A 12,551-nucleotide genomic window follows, 5' to 3' on the forward strand; every position below is an offset into this window, starting at 1 on the left:
ACTTGTAAAATCACTCATGTTTGGACCAATGTGGTAGGTGAAAAACCAGCATGTATATAAAAAGGTTAAACTTTGCAGGGTTCGCCCAAGACATTTTGCTGCCCGAGGGAGCAAGGAACAGCAATTGATGCCTCAAGTCCAGATGTACCCAAATTATTTTGAGCCAAAAAGTGCTGCAAGTGCCTCTTCTCCCTCCCCTTTCTGTAAAAATGCAGTAATTGCAAAGTTGTTGAGTAATGATACACTACTAACCAAGAAGACCAAAACTTTAACAAAGAATGGAGAAGCAAATATTATGGAGAAAATGGAGTGAATAATATGCAGTTGAAAAGGTTGACAATAGGACCCACAGAGGGAAATGTGGGAAGTCCAGAGATTCAGAGGAATCTTTAAATATGGATGTGTGTGGTTGTGCTGTTATAATTTTATATATGTAAAACCAATTAAAATTATTTCAGGTAATATAAATAAAATAAAATAAAATAAAATAAATAAAATAAAGTCAGGAAATCCTATTTTGTTACCCTCATCTTTGGTTTACTAAAATGGTAATTGGAAATCTGGTGGGACTTTATATTTTATGGTTCAAAAAACAACCTGCACAACACCTTGCCTGCACAAAGAAATATGGCTCTCCTATTTATGTGTTAGGTTAATATTCATATGCTGAGTTGTATTTACCACTATTGTATAAGTATCTCTCTGATGACTCTCTTGGGTTGCTCTTGGATTGAGAAATAATAATAATAATAATAATAATAATAATAATAATAATAATAATACACTACTAACCTGTTAACCTGTTCCCCCCCCCGACACTCTGCTGAGCATACTGTCTGCATTGAGCATAAATTACGATTACGATACGATTATGATATATTTATTGTCATTGTCCCTTGCGGAACAATGAAATTGAAAAACTACATAAGACTACATAAAAACTACATAAAACATTCAAAAACCCCTAAAAACGCTAAAACCCCATTTTAAAATACACTATACTACAGAGACCCCTTATGCTGCGTTTAGAACCAGAATTGCATTAGCGTAGAAACTGTTTCTCAGGCGGCTAGTCCTGGCCTTTATAACCCTATACCTTCTTCCAGAAGGCAGAAGCTGAAAGAGATCATTTCCGGGGTGCGTATTATCATGTGTTATCTCTGCCGCTTTCTTATGGCACCTGGCAGCATAGATTTGATCTAAGGTGGGAAGAGTGCACCCAATAATTCTCTCTGCAGTCTTTACAACCCTGGATATCATTGTTTTTTCCTTGGCTGTGCAGCTCCCAAACCACACGCACAGACCATAAGTTAGTACGCTCTCCACAGTGCAATGGTAAAATGCCATCAACAGGTCCTTTGAGAGATTGTTTTTCCGGAGGATTCTCAGAAAATATAACCTCTGCTGTGCTCTCTTCACCAGGTCTTTGCTGTTCTCTCCCCAGGTTAGGTCGTCTCTCAACTCCATTCCCAGAAATCGAAACACCGAGACCTGTTCCACGCACTTCCCCTCAATAATAAGTGGCTGAATATTTATTTTACATTTCCTAAAGTCCACAATGATCTCTTTTGTTTTCTTTAAGTTAAGGAGTAAGTTGTTTTTCCTGCACCACTCCCCCAACTGCTCAACTTCCTTCCTATAGGCCGCCTCCCCCTCTCCAGCAGTAATTAAACCAACCACCGTTGTATCATCTGCGAACTTAATGATCTTATTACTGGGGTATTTGGGAGCACAGTCAGCAGTATAGAGCGTATATAAAAGCAGGCTCAACACGCACCCCTGCGGCGTCCCCGTATTTGTGATGAGATCCGCAGAGACGTGGGAACCCAACCTGACCCTTTGGGAACGGTTTGATAGAAAGTCTAATATCCACCTGCACAAACATGGTGGAAGTCCCAGGTCTAATAATTTGGGCACCAATCTATGCAGAAGAATAGTATTAAATGCAGAACTAAAGTCTACAAATAACAGTCTCGCGTAGTTCCCTTGCTTCTCCAAATGAGTCAGGACAGCATGTAAAGCCATGGCCACAGCATCCTTTGTGGAGGATGCCTCTACTACTTTTGTAGGTTCCCTACTTAACTGAGAATTCTGCAAGACCAGAATTCCCTACTTAACTGAGAATTCTGCAAGACCAGAAAGTGAAGAGGCCACCCTCTGAAGAAGAGGGCCACAGGAATAGCAACAGGGGTTTGAGTAGCAGGAGCGTAGTATGGGGGGCAGGGGTCGTGAACCAGGCATCCCCACACAGGCACAGGTTTCTTTGGGGATCCTTGTCCCACCCAGGCACGTCCTGGTGGGCTCCCTCCCTTACTCCCCATCCTTCCCTGCCTGCTGCTTGGAGTCTCTGGGCCGCAGAGCCAAGCCTGGCCTCACCATCACATCCCCAACCCTCTCACTGAATGGCTGCCTGGCTAGCACTCACTTGCTCTTGGCTTGGCTTTCTCTCCAGAGGAAGGTGAGGAAGGGTTTGGAAAGTACTATTTCCCATTACCTGTCAGAGTTTCTGAAGTGCTGTCCAACATATTAAAAACATTCCCAGATATCTCCATTGGGCCTCAGTTTTTGCCTGTCTTGCACTTTGCAGTGCATGCACTTGTTGATGTGACTTACAGATCACGTCCTTATCCCACAGATGTGAAATTTCTGGAAAGGTAATGTTGAGATTTAACATTGCAGAGTGCACTGACCAGCACTGTGGAGAATCAGAAGATGTGGGAAAGGTGCCACAATTAAATGAAAGGAAAACAGAAAATTTAATTACCCAAACTGACTTTAATCTGATCTCATAACCCATGATACTTTTGCAAAGATCACAGTAGACCAAAGATACACAGACTGCATTGCAGAGTCAAGGTTTGACTCTGTGGAGGTGGAAACCTCAAATGAAGGTAAAGTGAAAATATTAGCAATAATGTCAGGTAAATACCAACAAGTGGGAAATGGAAAAGTCTTGTGCATTAATAAACATTTAGAAAACAAGAGGAAGCAATGGAGAAATATTGAGGATTGCCACTTACGCACTTTTTAGAAAACAAGCAAAACTCCTTTCCTGCATTTCCCTGGTTTGGAATTACTCTGAGGGGACTGTTCTCAATTTATATGAAGACGAGTTGAGTGACAGCCCATTAAAGTGGTTCTCCCTCCATAGGGAATGGGTTTGCTGTGAGGGAGAGAAGACTCTGTTACGTTGTGGTTCAAATATCTACCAATCTATGTTCAGTGAATTGCCTCCAATAAGTCCTAGTTATTGAGCTTCAAAAAGGGAATGAAAATAGCCTACTGCAATCAATTTGCTGCAGTATTTTCTTACTAATCTATGGACAACTAGTTTACTGAGCCAGTGGCAGCAGCAGAAGAATGAGTCCTGATTTATATAAGGCATTATTACATTTTTCAGTTGTTTCACATTGTTCATTACACAGTAAATTGCAATGACTATACAACATTTTTGCTTCAGAAAAGGCAAACGTTCTGATCATGCTAACACACACACACACACACACACACACACACACACACATGCCTGCTTTACATTTTGATGTTTGTGTGTTCAGTAATATCATTCCAACCAACTAGGGCCTTCTGCTGTTAAGGCAGGATATGAACTGAAGGAACTAAGTTAAACAAAATGGCAAGTATTGATTCTGCGACTGCTGAGTCATGTGGTAGCTACAAATACTAGTGAAAAAGAAAATCGGGCACTGATACAAGTGACACCACAAATGCTATGGTCAACTTGTAACAAACTACCGTGTCCAGAATTCTTTCAGGGAAAAATGTGCTTTGAATGTGCTTTGAAGGCATAGTGCGTACACAGCCTGAGGGATATACTAGAGCAGGGGTGGGCTTGAAGATAGATCAGGATCTACTGGAAGATTTAGGAGTGATTTGCAGTAGATTGTGATTCAAAATGGTTTAACAATAGCAGGAACAACAATACCACCTCCTTCCCCCGTTTCTTAATTAGGGGCTGAGATGAAGTAAGCTTTAGAGGGGAAACCAGGGTGGGTTTTCGTGAGACAGAACTTTGAGCTCTGTTCTGGTATGGAAAACAAATTTGGGTGTCCTAAAAAGGGCAACAAATAATCAGTTACTTAATTTCTTATTGTTGATACTTTTGCTCTCAGGGAGCTGGAGAAGAGCTTGTGAGATTTTCTGCCATAATAACATGACTGGCCTTGGGTATTATGCTGGAAGTATTGGGTATCACCTGGCTGGAGAACGTACAAAATTCAGTTGATATATGTGCATTTCCCAATACCTTTTGGAGATTATGTGGACATTCATTAGAACTGGTGAAGGGGCACAATGAACAACTGCTATACTCTTCAATTGTTCAATTTATCTTACTCCTAAAATACACACACACCTGTTTGTAACTTTCTTGAACTGAGGACATAAGTTGTTTTGGGGTTGTTTTTTTTAGCTGAGGACACAACTTTCATCTCACCAAGATGAGCATGCTCCCCTACATCTTCTAGAGAATGGATATTAAATTATATTGCAATCTCTTATGTCTAAATTGCTTGTAGGGTTCAATTCTTCTGGGCCTTGATCAACTGCTAGAGGTGCTGTGTGATTTCAACTCCCTTTGAATTCATTCATCAGATTTGAAAGTGCCCACCCTTGAGAGTGGCTGAAATATTCATACAGTGCAGTAAATGTAAATGTTTAAAAATTGATTTAGGTAAAACTAATTGCTACTTTGAGAATAATTCATGCACCATTTTATATGCACCATGCATATAACCTGCCTCTCTTAATTATGCATAGATTAAATCACAATGTTGTTTATAGGTATTTGCAACAAGGTAAGACACTAAAAAAATCAGTCAATGGCTACATAATGCTTGAACATTTCAATAGTGTGGGCAACAACTTAGAAGAATTTGTCTCTGGTTGCACATTAATGATTTTCTCTCATTTCAATGGTGACCTCTATAGATGTGCCATTTTACTTATAGACACCTGTGCTGTTTACTTATTTATTTGGCTCTATGAAACACATGAAAGTGCTCCAGCACTTCCTTTAGCCCAGTAAAATAAACCAGCAGTATTTTGCTCAACTTCAGCAGAGGTGAGGGAACCTACCATCCTTTTCTGAGGCTAGGGTATGTGCACACCCAGAAATACTTCCATGCTGTCGCTGATCCAGCTACTTGTCACTTACCTAGTCACATTAGCAGCAACTGTGATCAATGCTGATTGTACGTCATCACATTGACTTATTGAAAATGATTTTGGCCTCAGCAGTTCTCTTCAGATCCCTGCTGTGAGTGAAAATGGAATGTGAAGAAAATGGTCTCATGGTGCCATTTTGGAATGTGAATTGAGGCGAGTAAGAGTTATCAGTACGAGAAAGAGCCAAGAAAATACATCTTCATATAACCACCCTGCTTCAAAAATCTTGAGGAAAACAGGTGATCTGTGTAGCATAACTTAAGATTAGTACAGTTGTACCTTGAGTTAAGAACTTAATTCGTTCTGGAGGTCTGTTCTTAACCTGAAACTGTTCTTAACCTGAGGTACCACTTTAGCTAATGGGGCCTCCTGCTGCCGCTGCACCACCATCGCACGATATCTGTTCTAATCCTGAGGTAAAGTTCTTAATCCAAAGTACTATTTCTGGGTTAGTGGAGTCTGTAACCTGAAGCGTCTGTAACCCGAGGCACCACTGTATAAGGAAAAGATCTGGGCCAGGAGGCCTGAGGTCGAGATACCTTCTGGTGTCTTTAATGAGACAAGGGCCCTTGTGTTCAGAAGCAGAAAGCTGGTCAAGAAGAGGCGAGAGAGGACAGCACCCCGGTCACACCACGGTTAAATTTCCCGTGGCCATGCCCTCTGCCGGCTCTGATTGGCCAACGGGGCCATGCAGGGCGTGGCTCCACCCAGCGCCAGCAACGCGGCTGGGGTGGATACAAGGGGGGTGTCAACTTCCCAACCCCAAGCCGGATCAAAGCAGGGTTGCCTGGGTTGCAACACAGCCCACCCAAAAAATGGGTGAACTTACTGGGGCATATGCTGAAACAGCTCCCTTTGAAATCCATTGGATATAAAAGTTCATAACCACGTCTAGGTGTAACATTATATGCAGAGCTAATTGCCATAGTTGAAACAGAGATAAATCTCACCACCATTGGGGGGAAGACTATGAAGATCTGTGTGCCTGCTAACTGTTGATGGACAACCTCAAGGCCCCTACTCTCCCTTCTTAGAGTTCTTTGTCTTTGAGCAAGATTTAGAACAGACACAAACAACCTTTCAAACAGCAGGTAGATACAGGGCAAAGTCACCCAGCCATCCTAAGCACATTCCTTTTTGGTTTCGACACCATTACTTCCCCTCTCATTTTGCACTAGATCTTTGTGTATGTTCACTCAGTATGGATAACCCTATTTGGAGCACCCTGAGGGCCAACTCCTCTCTCTCTCGATTGCTGCATCTTCTGTACACGGAGCAGCAATAAATGAAGCCAGCCTTGTCTGGAAGCCCTGACTTAGGCTTCACAAGGGGAAATATATAGAAATGGAAAACAACAACAAGAAGCAGCAGCGATGACTCCTCAACTCACAAGCAATTTGCTTTGTGTGCTTGAAGGCAGACTTTTGCAATGTTTTGTGTCAACAGAGAAATTATTGATCTACAATTTGCTTTTGACACGTAAGCTTCCTTAGGAAAAAAAATATAGTTTAATTAGACCTCCAGTGACATTGTTATCCATGTTTTATTTGTAAAGATCATTGTCTATAGTGCTTCTGAAAGACACTGTATTGATGGGTGTGCTCTGCTTCCCCAGATGTAGTAAAGTTAAGAATTGTGCAAGGAATTCCCCAGTGGTATCCAGTATGTGCTTTGCTATGACTTTGAGAACCCAACCGTGGGGGTATTTTAGTGTTCTTGCCAATGCGCCCACACAGGTGATTTTCACTGGAGAAAGTCAATGAGTATCAATTCCTTTCGACAAAATCCAACAAAAGTTAAACATTTTCAAGCCCCACATACTGATTTCAACGAGAGAGGTAAGTATATGCTTAGCTCTCCCCTATTGATATTGAAAGGGCTTAGATGTGTTTGCTTCTGTCTGAATTGTAGCCCATGTGTTTATTTTTTGAGTGGATACTTCTGCTTGGAAGTATGCCCCGATTCACAGCCATAGTCATCAGAGAACAGTCATATACTTTTGGTTTGCCAACTGAAAAAATATTGATTTTTTTAATAATAAAAAAGAGTACTTTTTTAATTCAGAAAAAGCAGCAGCTATCAAGAAGTAATATTTATGTTATTTATTATTTCTGGAAAACAATACAGCAGCTTGATCCACTGTATTTTTTGTTGCTGTTATGGCAAGTATTGTTGTTTAGTCGTTTAGTCGTGTCTGACTCTTCGTGACCCCATGGACCAGAGCACGCCAGGCACTTCTGTCTTCCACTGCCTCCTGCAGTTTGGACAGACTCATGTTTGTAGCTTCGAAGACACTATCCAACCATCTCGTCCTCTGTCGTCCCCTTCTCCTTGTGCCCTCCATCTTTCCCAACATCAGGGTCTTTTCCAGGGAGTCTTCTCTTCTCATGAGGTGGCCAAAGTATTGGAGCCTCAGCTTCACGATCTGTCCTTCCAGTGAGCACTCAGGGCTGATTTCCTTCAGAATGGAATGGCAAGTATTAGTCTACACAAAAATAAATGATGACTTTCACATCTCTTATTTTAAGCAGTGAGGCTTTGTTCAATCTGACAGTGGGGCTGTCCAGCAAGAAAGTAACTGGGAGTAACTTGCAACTTCTGGAGACAGTGAAAAGAGCAAGTGATCTGCACTTCTTGTTTTCATTCTTTGCTACGGTGTCTGAAATGCAGGTCACACAGGAGAATGCACAATATACACCCTGGTACGGAAACCATGGAGCTGGGCACTGCTATTTTCCAGTAGGATGCAATCACATACTGGCAAATCCAGATTTCACAAATGAAGTTGACTTGGAGGTCTTGGGCAACAAAGCTGTTCTCTCTTTCCCCCATCTCTCATCAGACTTTCAGACTTTTTTTGCAGTAAGGAAAGTGATGGGGAAATGTGCTGGAAAGCATGGGATAATGCTGACTTGAGGCAATGTTGTCTAGCCTCCCCACAAACATATCAGAATGAATGCTCAATATATGGTCAGCATCGTCTAATCTCCCCTGGAGCAAATCAGGTTAAATGCTCACTAAGCAAGTCATCTGGAAGTAGGATGAAGATCCCACTATTGGTTCCAATTTCTAATTTTTCTAATGCTGAATTCAGTTCTCCACAGTTCCAGATCAGCTTTTTTTTTATAAAAAAAAAACAGTCCTCATGAAACCTCAGCAGCATTTCAGTATGAAATTGTCCTAATATACACACTTTTGCATGCAACTTTGCCTAATATGCATATTTTTCAAAGCAATTTACCCTTACAGAATACAGCTTTGTATGCTGCTTTCCTTAATATATGTGCTTTGTGCACACACTACTTTAGTGTATGTGTATGTACATACTGCTTGACTGGATTGTATTGTAAATGTCAGAGAAGTGCACATTTTGAAGGATAGCTGCATTTCAGTTTGTGTGAATTTGCTAAGTTTGCCTATAAATGCAAACTGAATTGAATTTCTCTTTCCCCCATCTAAAACAAATCTGGGGCTCCATTAGCATCTGGTCCAATTAACTGGCATTGTCCTGGTCTGCAAAGTGTGTTTGTGATTATTGTGTTGTTCAGAACTGAAGCAATGGGCTGATCAATTTGCATAAGGGTTGAATATGTAATATAACAACTAATCTTGTGACCTGAAGAAAGCACAATATAGCAGCATAAGGAAATGCTCTCAGGTTGGGTTGGAAATTCCACATCTCCCCCCAACTTCTTTTTGCCATTGCAAATAAAACAAAAACAAAAATATATGCCTTAGTTCTTCAAGTCAATATTATTGAAGCAAACAACTGGGACTAAAATAGGATCGGGCTGGCTGATTGTAGAATTGCATTTATATTGCTCTGGTTACTCCATTATAGAATTGTGTTTATATTGCTGTGGTAGGGACTGCAGATGACAAAAACGCCCCCGTTGCATCAAGCTCTGTACACAGATAACAACAGCCAGTCAAGGGCACCATCTACTGCGCATCTACCAAGCAAAAACCAATGACCAGCTGTAGTGCTATGTGGTTTGTGCTCACCAATTGCTCAATAAAATTAAAGTTTTTACAGAAAAATCTCACACATCCCTGCAATTCTCCTCTGATTACTATGGTTTATAAATATTCCCATCGCTAATGGAAAATAGACATAAGTAAACTTGATTTTTTTTCTGTTGCAGAAATTCATGGGTTGTGCCTGTGTTTCATCACAGTTAATAAAGAATAACCACGGAAAAATTACTGGGATTATTCACGTTGCGGTGTAATTTTCCTTTAAAAATAAAAGTGAAAGATCACTCCTAGAGATCAAGAAAACAATCTTTAAGATCCACAACCAAGATGTAGGGAGAATAATTGATTTGCCTCTATTTAAGCAAGCGTTTACTGTACTTGGGTTTATTTTTTTTAATGGAGAGGTCTAGACTCTAGATGGCAGGAGAGGGTCTTTTGTGGCCACAACTAGATTATGAGACACATTGCCCTTTGAAGTTTGAATGGCCCTCTTTCTTGAAATTTTGTATACAAGCATATAGTTCTAAATTACCTGAACGTTGCAATTTTCACAAGGTGTTCTGATCCAGAGCTCCATGTTCCCATGGTGATTTGTTCAAGGCTGGAACACAGGAACCTGACTTCTGTTGAGTCAGGCCTTTGATCTTTCTAGCTCAGTATTGTCTGCATGGACTTAGCAGCATCTCTCCAAGATTTCAGACCACAGTCTTTCCCAGCCCAATCTGAAGGTGGGATTGAACCTAGGACTGTAGCCTTATTAGACTTTACCGATGTTAGGGTGAGCAACAGGGAGGAAGGAGTCAAATGACACCAAGGTTGATTCAGAGAAAGAGTTTATTCTGCTCTCTGGATAGCAGAAGGCACTTGCATGGTCAGTTCACAGCAAGTCCAAAGAAATGAGAAATTTCATGCAGTATATATATCCTCTAGGCACCCTCTCCCCCCTTCCCCAGGAATCCAACCATGTCAGCTCATACACGCAAGTTGACATCCATGACCATCCATGATCCATGACAGATATTCCTGTTCCGGTACTCTTGACCATAAAAGGGTTTTCCTCTTCCTGTACTCTTGACCATAAAAGGGTGTTCCTGTTCCTATACTCTTATCTTGAAGCAAGAGGTCACCAACTCCTGGCGCCATTTCCGGACTAGGTCTGTGCATCAGAGTGTGGTCAGGATGTAAGATAAAACCCAGACGTGCCATCCCTGTTCCACTTTGGAATGGACAAGGCCATCTGTCATTACCAGCCTTCATGGACTGATAAGGGAGAGAGCTTTGAGCACTTGTTTATACAGCTGGGTTTTGGCTCAAGAGCTCAAGTTAAAGCATTTTAGAAATGCTCCCTTGGAAAAGGAAAAAAGTGGATTTTGGGTCCTGTTTCAAACTGACTGCACAGAAACCCACACCTTCAGGACCTTCTATATGCAAAGCCAAATGCTCTGCCATTGAGCTATAGCCCTTTCTTCAAGGTCCTTTTGCTTAGTGGTGGATGGAACTCTAGGGCAGATGGAACTCTATGAATGCTTGTTGGACTTGCCTTTGCAGACAGTAGTGTAGTTGGGACATATAGGACTGCGTCATCTATCGTTTTTGGGTGAAGGTATTGATAATGTAATCTTTATATGACATTTTTTTTTTAAAAATGAAGTCCATTAACTTGTATTTGCAGAGTCTGATTACACTGGATTATCAGTGCCGAATGTCACCCGTCCCTAAAGACACACATTGCCCATAGAGAGAATTCTTCTTCAACGTCTCATTTCTGGGCAACTTTGCAGTCAGCCGGCACTTCCAAACATCCTATTGATTTATTGTCAGACTGCCAGAAGTCTTCCACAGGTAGGTCAGAAGCAAGAATTTATAGAGAATTTATGACTTGGATTGAAGGAGGAGACAGAAATATCTCTTTAAAACTTGACAAGTTAAGGTATAGATTTTTTGGGGGGGTTGCTGAATGTTGAATAGTGATATTTCATTAACTATACTCAAGGCATATGGCATTACACTTTCACTCAGTTTATACTCTCTTCTTCCCGTTAAAAATTCGAGGGGGAAAATTGACACTCATATTCAAATATTTTTCAGATACTGCAGTACATCACAGTAGTGGCAGACCAATTCCAAGTGCATGTATCATAATAGTTAAAATATAATTTGACTCTAGTGAAAATGTCATAAAACTGAACTTGAAACCAAGTTATTTTCACAGTCATTTTTTGAAATGCCGGCGTCATCGGACTGAAGTCATAGACCATAATGTGCATACCACATATAGGTTTCACTGTGTTAAAACTGGCTTGCAAGCCAGTGTTCAGGCTGAAATCTGGTATCCTCCGATTGATCTCAGCCATCACATCTGGAGGGCACCAGGTTGGCAAAGGCTGGTGTGAAGTTTTTCTCATTTAAGTAATGTAAGCAGAAAGTTTCAACAACTTGGACAAAGTTGTAACAGTGAATTCACTGATTAATTTAATGGTGAATTTACTGATAATCATTCTCATGTAAGAACAGAACATATGCCCAGCCTGACTTAGATTAAAAATTAAGAATTTAAAAAAGGAGGAGAGGAACTCTGTAAAGCAAGCTGAGTTGTTGGGATGGATATTTCAGTTTTCAGAGCCTTGGGGTAGCAGAGTCTGCAGAGACCACCCATTCTGTTTTGGTTCCTGTGGCAGAAAATCCAAATAGTGCTCCACTCTTCTGGTAAAAATATAATCATCTTCTAATGGCTGACAATTTGTTTGACACCAAATCTTTTGACATTATGAAGCCTGTCTCATGCTGTTGTTGTTGTTGTTGTTGTTCCTACCACTGTAGATGGTTTGTGGATTGCGTTGTTGGTAAGAATGTTTAGGAACTAAAATGCCAGTCAGTGGCCCTTTTGGACCCACTATGTTTTTGGGGTCAGGGCTAGACCCCTCCATGTTCAAAAAGCATCGGGGCTCCTTCTCCTCCTCTGTTGGAAGTGGCACCAGGAAGAGGAAGAGGAGAGCCACTGACCATTGAAGCCATGGAGCCGCCATGTTTGGCTGTGCCCCGGCTCCTCCCAGCGTCCTGATGTCACATGCGCAGTGTGACCCAATTGCCCTTGTAAATTGGCACCTCTGGCCCCAGTCCTTTCTACCCTGAGCTATGCCAAATATAAGATGGCCTGAGAAATTCTGTAAGCTTCGCATGTAACAATGTCAGTATCTCTCATTACCGCACAATCACCTTTCTCTGGGTGACCTTCATAGCAGGTTTTCTAATCCGATATCCTAAATTACCCAATATTAAATTATTGGAGATTTCTCATGGTGTGAAGGAAGAAATTATAGCCTTTGTTTAATAAAGATAATGCATGGTATAATAATAGCGAAGTCAAAGTCTATGAACAGAACAATATA

This window comes from Podarcis gaigeae (genome assembly GCF_964106915.1).
Source record: "Podarcis gaigeae genome assembly, chromosome: 5".
Lineage (NCBI taxonomy): Eukaryota > Metazoa > Chordata > Lepidosauria > Squamata > Lacertidae > Podarcis > Podarcis gaigeae.